This window comes from Malus sylvestris, chromosome 12, assembly GCF_916048215.2.
Source record: "Malus sylvestris chromosome 12, drMalSylv7.2, whole genome shotgun sequence".
Lineage (NCBI taxonomy): Eukaryota > Viridiplantae > Streptophyta > Magnoliopsida > Rosales > Rosaceae > Malus > Malus sylvestris.
The window spans coordinates 24,014,782-24,028,624 of record NC_062271.1 but is presented as its reverse complement, the minus strand read 5'-3'; the positions used below and the strand labels follow the sequence as shown (position 1 = coordinate 24,028,624).

At 37.0% G+C, this 13,843-nt stretch overlaps 1 long non-coding RNA gene and 1 pseudogene across 1 annotated transcript; one reads left to right on the top strand and one right to left on the bottom strand.

Moving 5' to 3' along the window:
• Positions 1-1,255: 1,255 nt before the first annotated feature.
• Positions 1,256-2,637, bottom strand: LOC126593586 (uncharacterized). The gene is made up of 3 exons (XR_007613004.1): positions 2,183-2,637; positions 2,001-2,149; positions 1,256-1,516 (listed from the first exon to the last, which is right to left on the bottom strand). It is a non-coding gene; the product is annotated as an uncharacterized LOC126593586 (long non-coding RNA).
• Positions 2,638-5,783: 3,146 nt separating this feature from the next.
• On the top strand, positions 5,784-13,584 carry LOC126592284 (guanosine nucleotide diphosphate dissociation inhibitor 2-like; annotated as a pseudogene).
• The last annotated feature ends 259 nt before the right edge of the window (positions 13,585-13,843 follow it).

Below are 13,843 nucleotides of genomic sequence, written 5' to 3'. Positions count from 1 at the left end.
TGCATATAAGGAGAAGGAATTAGATGAACCCGATATATAATTACAGTGACATATCGGTTTAGTAACACAATATCATTTCACAGATAATACACATAGCGTTGTGTTATTGAATTGAGTCATACGTTAAATGCACCTGATCCATCTTAATTGCTCTCGCATATGAAAATTTATCATTTAATGGGTTTTAAAACGTCAACGTTGGGAGAGCAATAATGCTGCAGACAATCCTTGTCAAAATGTTTTGTGTTGCACATGGAAATCTTGTACGTTTGCATCATTGAAGCATACCAATGCCTAGAGTTCAATCGATTCTCATACTATTGTTTGCCAAGAGGATCCATCCTCTTTATAAGGATCTTGGGGATCTTCCAATAACATCCGTTCATCGTACATCGTACGGCTAGTTTTGTCCTGTTTATATTCAATTTTAAATAAAAAAAATTACAATAATTTTTTACTGTACGATATACGATGAACGGATGTGATTGGAGAATTTCCAAGATCCTCACAAAGAGAATCCAACATGGATCCTCACTCTATTGTTTGTACCCAATATTACATATATGTTTGTACAATCGAGGCCGTTAAATAAATGGACATAGATCGATTATTGATGATTTGGAGAAATTTTTAGTTGTGACGGGAATACGGATGGTACACTACATGTTTTTTATGCAAATGGTGGAAAATTTTAATTTTTAAGTTATTAACTTTTTAACACACATAACTCACAATTTGTATAAAAACACATGATATACCATCTCGTGTGACGGTCACATTGAAAAATCTCTCAATGATTTGATGAGATTTTGTAGGTAATTGGTACTGGTCCAATGAAAGAGGCTGACTAAATGAATTGATGATGAGGAATTCTTATTGGCCACGTGCTGCAAAGGTGATCAAGAGAGAGTTTTTGTTTTGACCATTGGGAGGATAAAGATGGTAGTTGTGTACGATTTGGCGACCATTATCATTTGGCCACAACATCAACCATTGGTTTATCATTATCCAAATTTGGAATTTTTTTTGGTATTATCACCTGATGGCAGATGGTTTTGGTCTACCATCAAAAGACAGTTACGTGTCTAAGGCTTGGATTCTATCATATCGTTTCATTGCTAGCCAATTGAGAAATTATGCTTTTAGTCAGGGCCGGTTCTGAGTTTTTGGGTGTCCGGTGCAAAAGCTCAAAATGTGTTATTTTTTATTACGAAAACATATGTTAAAAAAAAATAATGTTTAACAAGAGCTGGAACCCAGTCGAAGCTGGGGGGCTAGGCCCTCACGCCCAAATTATATTACTTGAAAAAATATACAACAGGTGGGACATAGCACCTAAACCCCGACAATAAAAAATACAATCATATACAACCATTCCTAGCAAAACTCCTTGAAATTTCAACCTTTAAGAAATTGTCTTCTAGCATTTTTTGAAGCAAAATCATCAATTATATCATCATACTCCAAGTCTTCAATCTCATCCTTTTCAATGCATAAGATTGCTAATCCATTTAGCCTATCTTGAGTCATAGTGGTTCGCAAGTAAGATTTTAATAATTTCAATTTTGAAAAACTTCTTTCTGCAGATGCCATGATCACAGGTACAATCAACAATACACGATAAACAATCTCGTTATCCTCTTAAACTTTCGGCAATTTCGTTATTCTTTGTTTTTTTTTCCTAAAAGACATAACTTCGATAATTTGTTTGCAAAAATTACCTACACATGATATAACAAAAATTTCCTTTCAAAATTATCATTCCAACATATATTATATATTATAAAAATACTAACACATAGTCTAACATATACAAATTGATAAAATTGAACCTAAATATTGAGTTTGAAATGAAATCAAATAATTTAATTAATCAAGAATTCAATTCATCCACAACAACAATTCTATACATCAATTATCATATAATTATATTTCTATGTCACTTGCAAAGTTTTATATTAAATTATGAATTGATAATTCAAATTTTAAAAATTAGTTACCTCAAAACTCAAAAGGGTTGGTGATGAGTGAATGCACTTGTAGTCAAATTCCAATACCCAAATGAATGGTGTTGTGCTGTCACGTTGAGAATAAGGAGGAGAGGGACCTCTTCCTGCTGTGCTGTCTGGCTGCTGCTCACTCACATCACCTTGCAGACTCACCCAGCCCAAGGGCAACACACGGCAGCAAGGCATAGGGGAAGTGGGTGGGGAAGGGATTGGGGAACAAAGGGGATGGGGAATTGGGAAAAGGTTGGAAGTTAGTGGGGATTGGGGAACAAAAGGAAGGGGTGCGTGGGGGAATCGGGAAAAGGGTTAGAAATTAAGGTTTATGGGACCGAGAGTGGTCCCTGTTATGAGTGTATGACCTTTTTTTTATAATTTTTTTAATGCATAAAACCTGGGCCCCTTTAATTTGTTGTCAATCTTGGGCCGTCCCTCTATTTGGAAATTGGGCTCTAGTAATTTTTTTTTATACCTAGTTATTTGGGTTTTATTATTTTGGTGCCCCTTTAATTTTTGGGCCCTGGACAGTTGCCCTTGTGGCACTGGGCTAGGGCCGGCCCTGCTTTTAATAGAGATAATATTATTTGTTCAGAAAAAACTTTAAAATAAATAAATAAATACAAAAGGCTTTGCAACAGAGGAAGGCACCTTCAACTCAACAAACAACTTAAAACACCATACATGAAAATCCTCATTTTACGTGAAACCCTTCTCACATTTTTTGAGAAAAATACTAACGATCCTAACTCCCCCGTCAACACATCTTTAGTGACGACAAGTGCATACACCATGTTAACAACCGGCGACACCTTTAGTTTGGATAAGTGAAAAGCATTGCAACTGATTGGTTGGTTATCTATTCAAGTGTCGGCAAATGAAGAATTCTCTCTTCTTGCATTTCAGAGTCTCAATAGGTCATCTCATCAGCTTCAGTGAAGTGAAGTGAGGTGTTCCCCAATTACTCCTTGTTCGGCACAACGAAAACCAAACCAATTATTAAACTTCACAGTGATTAATGGATCTTGAAGTACTATTTCCGCATCTCTTTGACCAAATCCACATACCTTAGGATTACTCCTTAATGGTTGATCAAGTTTGATAGATTCTCCCTTTGAACAAGAAGTTTCGTTCCTAGAGGGGAATTGATCTACAAATTCTTTGATTCAAGTTAGTAAGAGGGATCTTAAACTAAGAAATAGATTCTAGAAGCTAAAAAAGGGTATCCTGAGCAATTTCAATAATCGGGTTCATTGATATTCCTGGTATAGTAACACATCCAATATCATACTTAATTCGATGGAATTGTTTTATCTTTAAGGGGATCTTCTAATGCTTGTTGGGTATTTTGGTTTAACACTACTTCACACCCAAAAAGAAGTGAGCTACGTGTGAGTTAAACTTGGAGATGGAAGTCTTTCTTTTGTTGCTCGATGGTAAAGTAAGACTAAGCTCATGAACTTATTATCCTAGGTCGGAACAAGTTGATAGGATCCCCTTTTTTACAGCCCAGGTATCATATACACCCCAAAATAAAGAGCCTTGAATACTAGAAGAAAAGCACCTATACCTAACAAGATTAAGTGAATACCCAAATCTTGTGTTCAGGTTCTAGAACCCAAGGTTGAGACATGTTCCTTCCTTGGTAGTGATCACCTCGACAACACCACCACCTCCATTCTACTCTCCTGACCGAGCTAGGTTGCGAGTTAGCACACCCAAATTTACAAAAATATTTTATATACCTAGATCAGTAGTCATACTAATATTGTAGAGCCTTGCCCTATATTGTGAACCATTGTTTGTGTACTTACTACTTACACGAGCTTCGCAGCTTATTCAAGTTTTGATTTGCTCGGTGCATCATTTCTACGATGTAGTATACAAACCTTGCAAGATAACATGTATCATTGTTGTGAAATTTATACAACCAAAATTAACCTCATTAAGTCTCGCAAGTATATGAATAAGATGATAGTATAACAAACAAGCACGGATATTGTCCCACATAAATCGAATTGATTCTAGAAATCTTATTAATTAAATTGAAACAAATTCTAATTGAGAAGATAATAGATATGAGATTTTGAGTTCAATTGGAAATTAAATTAAGCATGAAATTAAACACAAGGAAATAATAAATTGAAAACATACAAAAAATAAAAGACTTAAATTATTCAATGACCATGTCATCTGGTTGCACCAAAAATATCATTACATGTAACCTTCTATGGCGAGAATTTAAACAAGTAAAAACCCATTAAGTTCTATGAAAATTGGTGGCCAATCACATAAACCCTAATTGCATTGCATCTACAAATAGGAATTCATGGTATATTACAAGAAGCTAAGCCCAATTTTGTTGGAGCAATAATAGAAAATATGGAAATAACACAATAATTCCAATAATAATAAGCATAAAGAAATTCACAACATCAATTATATATGAGATTAATATAAACAACTAGAGAGAAAGTTAGAAATACTAACAAACTTAGAGATTGAGGCTTGCATAAATACAATGTCCTAAAGACAAAATTTCGCCCTACTCTTATACTTGTAGTTCTGTAGACGTTCGTCTCTTAGAATTCAACAATCTATAATCCGAAAACACTTCAATCTTCGGACTCTGACGAACTTCATATATTATGTACTCTCAAGACATGAGTCGGAATTTGACAAACGAATAATGAGAGAAACAAAGTGGGGAAATCCTATTTCTCAAGAGTAAAAATTAACTCTAATTTTCTATTCTTAATGATAATGGTTTCATGGGTTTATATAGAACCCAAGTACTTCTTGTTAAAGAGATGTAATTTTTCATCTATAAGTATACATCATTTAACAAGGGAATGCACATAAATAACATAACCTTTATGGTTAACACTATTTTTCATTCAATTATTAAAATTATATATTACAATATTATATATTATAATATATAATTTCCAACAAATTTAAGTACGACTTCTACTTTTTACTTGCATCAAATCAACTCAATTAAAGCCTAGATGCTGAAGCATCTAAATAAAATTTAGTGCATTATGCAAAAAAGATATTCAAACGGGAAAAAAAAATCTTAATAATAACAATGCCAAAACAATTTAATGAATGCTAATGAAAATGACTTGAAAACTTTGAGTTTTAACGATAAGAACAAATAAAAGTTAAAGTAAATATTACCATGATTGACTTTTTAGTGTAATAGTATCATAATTAGGATTCGTAACTCGAAAAATGAAAATCTCCAAAGTATCATTCCTGTTGTGCCGCAGTCCTCTGTTTTGTTCAACCTTTTTCTCACAAGGAGAAAGAAATTCCTTGTATAAAACTAAAGGCAAGGCAAGGGCAATATATTTCTCAACACTAATTGCCTTGTAAAATTCTTATTTTTTGATAAGATGATAGCATTAGTAATTAATGTTATGTTAAATTAGAGAGTCGACGGCGTTCTCACCCACACCGAAATGCAAAGGCACAACTCCAAATTTCTTGCCTTGCACAATAATATTAGCTTTTTTAAGCAATGACACTTATGCAAAGCAGTCACTAATCACCCCAACCAATAAACACCCCAACCCAACCATCCAGAACATCGACTAATTTCGCATGCCAACTATTTTTAAGAAAACCTGGTTAGCTAAATTTTGAATGGTTAAGGTGGCAAGTAGCAAGCTATATATATGTTCTCAAAGAGCTGCGATTAGTATCATATTTTGGAAGAAAAAGATTGCATACTTTCCCGTCAATCTCCTTCAGTACTTCCTTCTTTCGAATTAGATGGGCGAACTGAAGGAGCAAGTTAAGCAAAAAAGCAAGAAAATGAAGAAGGCGTTCATCACACAAGGAGGGAAGGTCGTCGCAATATGCAAGAAAGGATGGTACACTCTTCGAAGATCCGTCTCAAAGTATAAGAAGTGATTGGTATACATATTATGCCTTTGAGAACCGAAATGTAAAAGTTTTAGATTGTATGCAATGTTGACACTCTGATACAAATACACCAGCTATTTTTACCGAACGCGTTGAGAAAATGTCAATTCTTGCTTGAACTAGTGTTGGTGTATTAATATATATATATATATATATAGTTGCACCTCATAGATCATCCTTACAAAATATTAACTAAATCGGAAGTATTTAAGGCATCTAATTGAGTTCAAAGAAATTGACAAACACTATGGTCTAAGAAACATTGAAATTTTATCTTGACAATTAAATGAGAACTGGTTTCGGATTGAGTTGAGTTTTTGCATAGAAGATCTATGAATCGAGATTACAAAATAAGTTCGGATCGCTGAAGTTCGATGTGGATTCAGTGATGAAAAATAAACGGTTCAAAGGCTTGAAGCCTTGTTGTATTTCTCACCTTCAATTATTTTTATTTTCTTGTACAAAAAGTGAATTTGGTGATGAAAAATGAACAGCTTTTATCCTCTATATATATATATATATATATATTATTACAGCATGGTTGTTTGACTAAATACATTTCAACGCTTCAGCAATTAAACACGCAAAACACATACAGAATCGACCATGCACATGCATGTAATTTAGGGTTTAACCCTTTACATGTGCGCTTAACTTGTTCACGTGCAGAGGTCTGTTATTGAAAATTTCTTAGACCCAAAACACCTAAATCAAATAAAGCCCAGTAATATCACGATCTGCAAAACAAATCAAAGAAATAATGTCGGATTCAAAATTTACCATACAAGAGGAGCAAATGAGGGCGAGCAGGATGCAGCTGAGGGCAAGTAGGATGCAGAGATAAAGATGAGTAGGACAACAATGAGGGAGCAGGGCAAGGAGGGAGCAGGACGAGGATTGAATTGCAGGAGAAGAGAGATTATGGGATTAGAGGGCGGCTTAGCAGTCCTTTCTGAATTAGGGGGTCTCGCTAAGACCTGTTAGCGAGGGACTCAGTCTAGGCGAGTCCCTGCTAATGCCACTAAACGTAGTCTAGGTAGGGAACAAATACTGGACTAAAACTTAGTCCAGTCTAGTCCAGTGAGGGCTAGTGATGCCAAACAAACACACCCTTAGGGTTTTGATTTTTAGGGTCAAATTGAGATTAAAATTTGGGGTTTTCACATTTTATGCCATTTTCAGTCCCAAAATGATGATAATAATCATCACAAAATTGTTGTTGTAAGGGCAGATGCAAAGTTAAATTTGTAATTTAGGTCTAGTTTCAACAGATTTTGGTATCAGGTTGGACTAGAGTTTTTGGATTTTGGTATCGGGTTTGAGAAATGAGTTGAGTTGCATTTAGTAACTACACTCATAAAGACACTCACACATTATCCTGTATAAATTTCATCTTAAACCTTATGGGTGGGATCTCAATTGTTGCAACAGGTTTACAAGGTTCCAGCAACTGACATGGAGGCCCTTAAATCTTCACTCATGGGTCTATTTGAAAAGTGCCATGCACACTAGTTCATCCTATATATTCAAGATTATAGTGAAACTGATCCTAAAACACATGAGGGAATGGACTTAACAAGAGTGACAACTAGAAATTTCATCTTATGCCTTACAAGTATGCATATGGTTGTTTTTATTTATAGGTCTGCAAGGGACACAATATCTTCTCTGTTCTTCTGTATCTTGCTTGAAGGCTGAAGAAAAATGCTTATTCCCTAACACTTACTGAAAATTTATTGCATTTTGACAGGTTATGAAGGTTGGTAAGGTTGCAAGAGCTATTGCCATCATGAGCCATCCAATTCCAAACACCAATGAATCTCACTCAGTGCAGGTTATCCTGCCACATAAGCAGTTGGGTTGCAGATCAAATATGTGAGTTCTCTTATCTTTTGTTTGGGACCAATATTTCTTTTGCAATGAATGCCGTGTGCATATTTGAGAAGGTCCTTAGTAACTGTTGCTTTAGAAAAAACAATCTCATGACTAGGTTGCTTTATGCTATGGCAAGGAAATGGAAAAAATGAATGGTATAGTTTATATGCATACAATGTCTAAACCACAAATTTTAAATTTCTGTTGTGTAATTGGATATGCAATTGCAATGTTATATCGGGTGGAGGGTATAATCAGTTATATTATTCTATAACTGTTGGAAGGGTTTTGTGGTAACACTTGCTTGATGCATATTAATATTATCCCACTATCATTTCAACTCCAAACTACTACCAAAGGGAGAAAACAGTGGTATTGAGAGCAGACCTCTGGGGAACTCATGTATACTTTGAACCAATAGCTTGTTGGTGGATATTTATTCATCTTGAGTTATCCCTGTATCTTTTTTGTTGTATTTTCTTATTACTGGTGGCCAATTCTTTGGTGCTTTATTGAACAAGTATCTTTTCTCTTGCTCCTACTCTCACAATGTTGCTCCAAAGGGAAAATTTATTGCATTTGTATCAACAGACGCAGAGACTGATCATCCTGATACTGAGCTTGCATTGGATTGACCTTTTAGGGCCTGTTGACGAGATATTTTTTAAGACTTATGACACATATAAGCCTGTTAATGAACCCACTTTGGACAATTGCTTTATATCAACCGTAAGTCTTATTCAAGCCTTGACCTGTACTGGGCACTCTTCAATATGATTTATGCACACTTGACAAAAAACTTCTTATGTTTAACAGAGTTATGATGCCACAACACACTTTAAGTCCACTGTCTTGGATGTACTCAACATGTACACCTTGATAACAGGGAAGGTAAGAAATACAATTTTATGCATCGCCCAATTAGTTTGATTATGTTGTTTTCGATTTCATGTCGTCCTTAAAGTCGATGGACATTTGCTTGATTAACTAACTTGCCTTTGTTTTTTTTTTACTTTTTCATAGAACCGTGTCTTTCATATAAGGTGTTGATGCACAAAACTGGAGGGGTCTTGGAACAACGTAAATCCGACCGTGAATTTGCAAGAAAGTACAGAACACAAGATGTATCGTGGTTCACTCCAATGTTTGGGCTACATCCACACTGATGTTGATATTGTTTCACTCTGAATGGTGAATATACAAGAAGGCTAGAGGTAGTGTGCTCTCTAGCCTATTTTCTGTGTTTGCCCTCTCTGAGATGTTTTCTCTCTTCCCATGGCCTAAACCTTGACCTCCCTAATGAGGAGAGTGAGGAGTCCTTTTATAGAATAAGGGCTCCTCACTTATTACATATTTGCCCCTTCATTTATTACATAATTACATTTGAGTTCCCTGAGTATTTATACGAGGTCTAAATACGGAGGCCCTAAATATGGTACAAACAGTAGTCCCCCAAGTCTTCAGTCAAGATAGTCTTTTGGCTGGAGACTTGAAATTTAGTCCATGTGTGGGCCGAAGTAACTAGATGTCGTCTAGAACTGATACTCGATATGAGGCGGTGCTCAATGTGAAATGATGCTCAACTAGAAGTAGCACATGTTGCGAGGCTGCTTGGCTTGTGGCTTATGTTGCCTTGGTTGGTTCTGCTTACGGCGTTTGAAGGTGAGGGAGTCCCTTTTATAGAATAAGAGATCGCTCATCAATTCATAAATGATGGGGTAGAGTTGATGCTCGCGGCGAGATGGTTGCTCAGCAAGCGGCGATGCTCTCTAATGATGGTGAGGGAGTCACTTTTATAGAATAAGTGCTCGCTCATCAATACATAAATGATGGGCTAGAGTTGATGCTCGCGGCTAGACGGTTGCTCAACAGGCAGCGATGCTCTCTAATAATGGTAAGGGAGTTCCTTTTATAGAATAAGGGTTCGCTCCTCAATACATAAGTGATGGGTTAGAAGTGATGCTGGCGGCGAGGCGGTTGCTCAGCAGGCGGCGATGCTTTCTAATGATGGTGAGTGAGTCCTTTTTATAGAATAAGGGCTCGCTCTTCAATACATAAGTGATGGGTTAGGAGTGATGCTCGCGGCGAGGCAGTTGCTCAGCTGGCGGCGATGCTCTATAATGATGGTGAGGGAGTCCCTTTTATAGAATAAGGGCTCGCTCTTCAATACATAAGTGATGGGCTAAGAGTCTCTCTCTAATGAAGGTGAGGAAGTCTCTTTTATAGAATAAGGGTTCGCTCTTCAATACATGAATAATTGGTGCTCTCTAATGAAAGTGAGTGAGTCTTTTTTATAGAATAAGGGTTCGCTTCTCAGTACATAAATAATGGGCTAAGTCCCCCAAGTATTTTTCGTACCCAGTTGCAGAAACCCCCAATATATGGTACATAGTGTAGTCCCTCAAGTCTTCAGTCAATAGGGTCTGTAGGCTGGAGACTTCAAATTCAATCCATGTATGGGCCAAAGTGGCGGTTGTTTGAAAACGGTCTTTTTATACCATGCACTGAAGCTTTGTAGGTGAAGCTTTGAAAGTGAAGTTTTATAGGTGAGGCTTTGAAAGTGAAGCTTTAAAGCTGGAGCTTTTGTAAATGAAGCTTTGAAGTCGGAGCTTTGTAAATGAAGCTTTCGAAGCTGGAGCTTTTGTAAATGAAGCTTTCGAAGCTGGAGCTCTGTATATGAAGCTTTCGAAGCTGGAGCTCTGTATATGAAGCTTTCGAAGCTGGAGCTTTATAAATGAACTTTCGAAACTTGAACTCTCAAAACTTGAGCTCTATAAATGAAGCTTTCGAAGCTAGAGCTCTGTAAATGAAGCTTTCGAAGCTGGAGCTCTGTAAATGAAGCTTTCGAAGCTGGAGCTCTATAAATGAAGCTTTTGAAGCTAGAGCTATGTAAATGAAGCTTTCGAAGCTGGAGCTCTGTAAATGAAGCTTTCAAAGCTAGAGCTCTGTAAATGAAGCTTTCGAAGCTGATTGACATGAGTGATGCTCATGAATGTTTATGTTGATTGACATGAGTGATGCTCATGAATGTTGACATGAGTGATGCTCATAAATGTTTATGTATGATTGACATGAGTGATGCTCATGTATGATGGTGATTGTCATGAGTGATGCTCATGTATGATTTTTTAAAGGACGGGTTGTACTTTTAATCACCTGGTTGGTGATAATAACAACAGGTTGCTGAATAATTTTGGAGTACTGAACGTATTTTTGATCACCTAGTTGGTGATAATAGCGGCCGGTTGCTGAATAATTTTGGAGTACTAGACGTACTTTTGATCACCTGGTTGGTGATAAGCAAGTGGGTGTCCGATCAGACAAGAGATCACCATGAGCACATGGCTTATCAGTCTATAAGTTGGTAGACTTCTTTAATCAGCAACAATGTTGATCAGTGGATCTAGTTGCTCAATAATTTCTGACAATAAATGACAGTATAAGTATGACCGTACAATGAATAAATCAAATTGACAAAGTTTGTCAAGGTAAAATATTGTATTATGTGCCTTTTGTGAATAAATGATTTATTCTGTTGTGTGATAAATGACATGTTGCATAAATCAACAATATATTAGGTATTGCCTAAATGTGTGTGTGTATATATAATCATGAATAAATGATTTATTCAGTTGTTTGATAAATGACATGTTGTATAAATCAATAATGTGGTAGTAATCATGTGATATCAAAAATAATAATTATATTATTTAATCATGAGTCATCATGACATAAAAATAATAAAATTATTATTTTATAATTAGTCATCATGACACAAATAAAATAATAAGATATTAAATAAACAATGATATTGAGAAAACAAAATGATGTTTGCTGAAAATGAAAAGTAAAGCTTTTTTTATTTTTTTTCATTTTGTCAGATGGCAGACATAATAATGATAGAATTAATAATAGGAATATTGTAAGAAAACTTATCTTCTTCCTGTTTTCCACTAGTAGCTGTGATATTTGCAGGAGGTGGGATCCCCGTATTTGGAATGAAGATAGATAAGTGTGATAGAAATGATTTCCTTTGCTGCTTTTAGTGAAGGCTTTTTCAGCAAAGTGGGAACATGCACTCCCCCTCATCTGATTTGCAGTGACTCTTTGTATAAAGTAAGCCACACCCATCCAGAACCTTGCAAAGCAGCGCCTTTAGTGGATATGATTTCATGGAGAAAGAATCACTGGTTGATCGCGACAGTGAGGACAAAGAATCTCTGGAACTGAACGATCTCTTGCAATGTAGAATGACGTGTAGCAGTAAAGAATTGTTCCTTTGTTGCACCATTCTCACTCGCCCTGTTCTTGAGGTACTGGTCTAGCACCTCCCGCCTCACTATCCCAATGTACTCGTGCGGCTTCAGGGTCTGCCCGATGTCCACTGCCACGTTCGACAGCGATATCATCTTCATCTTGGTGACGCGGCGGTCAATGATGCCCAGTAGGAAGTCGAACTCGCCCACCATGCAGAGCGGGATGACACCGCCGTAGGGCTTGCAGTTGTCCATTTTTCGCTCGATGAGGAACGTCTTGACGCCGCCCTTGGCGAGAGTTTCTGCAGCAGCTCCCCCATACGGGTTCGCCTCCTATAACGGCGACGCGGAGGTTTTGAAGCTAGTGACTTTTAGGCTGGTTTTGTCAGGGATGATAGGGATGAAAAGCTCTGGCTGACCATCGAGCTTGCTTTTGTCGATCAAACTTTCAAATGGCTCGAGGGATCACAGGCAGCGCTCGAGGGAGTGGAACTCCAGAATTCAACTCTTGTTTGTTCAACACATTGATGGGTTCGGTGGAGGAGCAAAGCTAGGGAGGAGGGGCAATCCCGTCAATTAGGCATTTGGAGGCAGTTTCTTCAACATATTAGGGATGAATCCATATCTTTGGGTGATGCGCAATGATGTGGAGGAAGGTGAGTGAAGCAGGAGGTTCTCCGCAGCACGTAGAGAAACGAATGCTTCAGAGACTTGACGAAGAGGTAGAGAGAGTTGGAGAGTGGAGAGAGGAGTTTTAGTTTCTTGGGTTTTGCAGATTCACGGTGGACAGTGGTGAGGTTGTGAAGGTTTCACGGTGGTGAGATGAAAAAATGAAAGAGAACCGACGTAGCTTTTCGTGTCGTTTCCCACAGACGGCGCCAAATGTTGATGCACAAAACCAAAGGGGTCTTGGAACAACGTAAATCCGACCGTGAATCTGTAAGAAAGTAAAGAACACAAGATGTGTCGTGGTTCACCCCAATGTTTAGGCTACATCCACACTGATGTTAATATTGTTTCACTCTGAATGGTGAATATACAAGAAGGCTAGATGTGGTGTGCTCTCTAGCCTATTTTTTGTGTTTGCCCTCTCTGAGATGTTTTTTCTCTTCCCATGGCCTAAACCTTGACCTCTTTAATGAGGAGAGTGAGGAGTCCTTTTATAGAATAAAGGCTCATCACTTATTAAATATTTGCCCCTTCATTTATTACATAATTACATTTGAGTCCCCCGAGTATTTATACGAGGTCTAAATACGGAGGCCCTAAATATGGTACAAACGTAAGGTTTAACCAAATTTCCTGGAATGTTTGAGCAGGTTCTTGACCTCAATGTGGACCTAAGTGCTGCAGAAGAATGAATAGCAAAGCTGCATGTGGTGCTTGTAGTGATATTTGTGCTTTGTTCCAAGTACACTGAGCTGCTTAAGTTACCTTACCTGTGATGGTGGTAATCCTCATACCGTGGAGTATTATATGAGTTATCACTCATTTTTAATCATAGCCTTGATATGTTATATATTGTCATTTAAATGTACTTCCAAGTTTCAAATGAAAACTATATGTCTGGATTTCGAACATGACCTTGTGTTGGTTCAATGTATTTTCAGGATGCGAGAATGTGTGGAAGCATGTAAACAAAATGATAACTTGTCAAATAACTATTTCTTCCAAGTTAATGATGTGTGGGGTGGATTCGGTTCTAATCTTCAACTTTAAACCAAAGGTGAATAATTAAGAAAAACATCCTGAAACTTGTCGATTGTTGGGAGAACA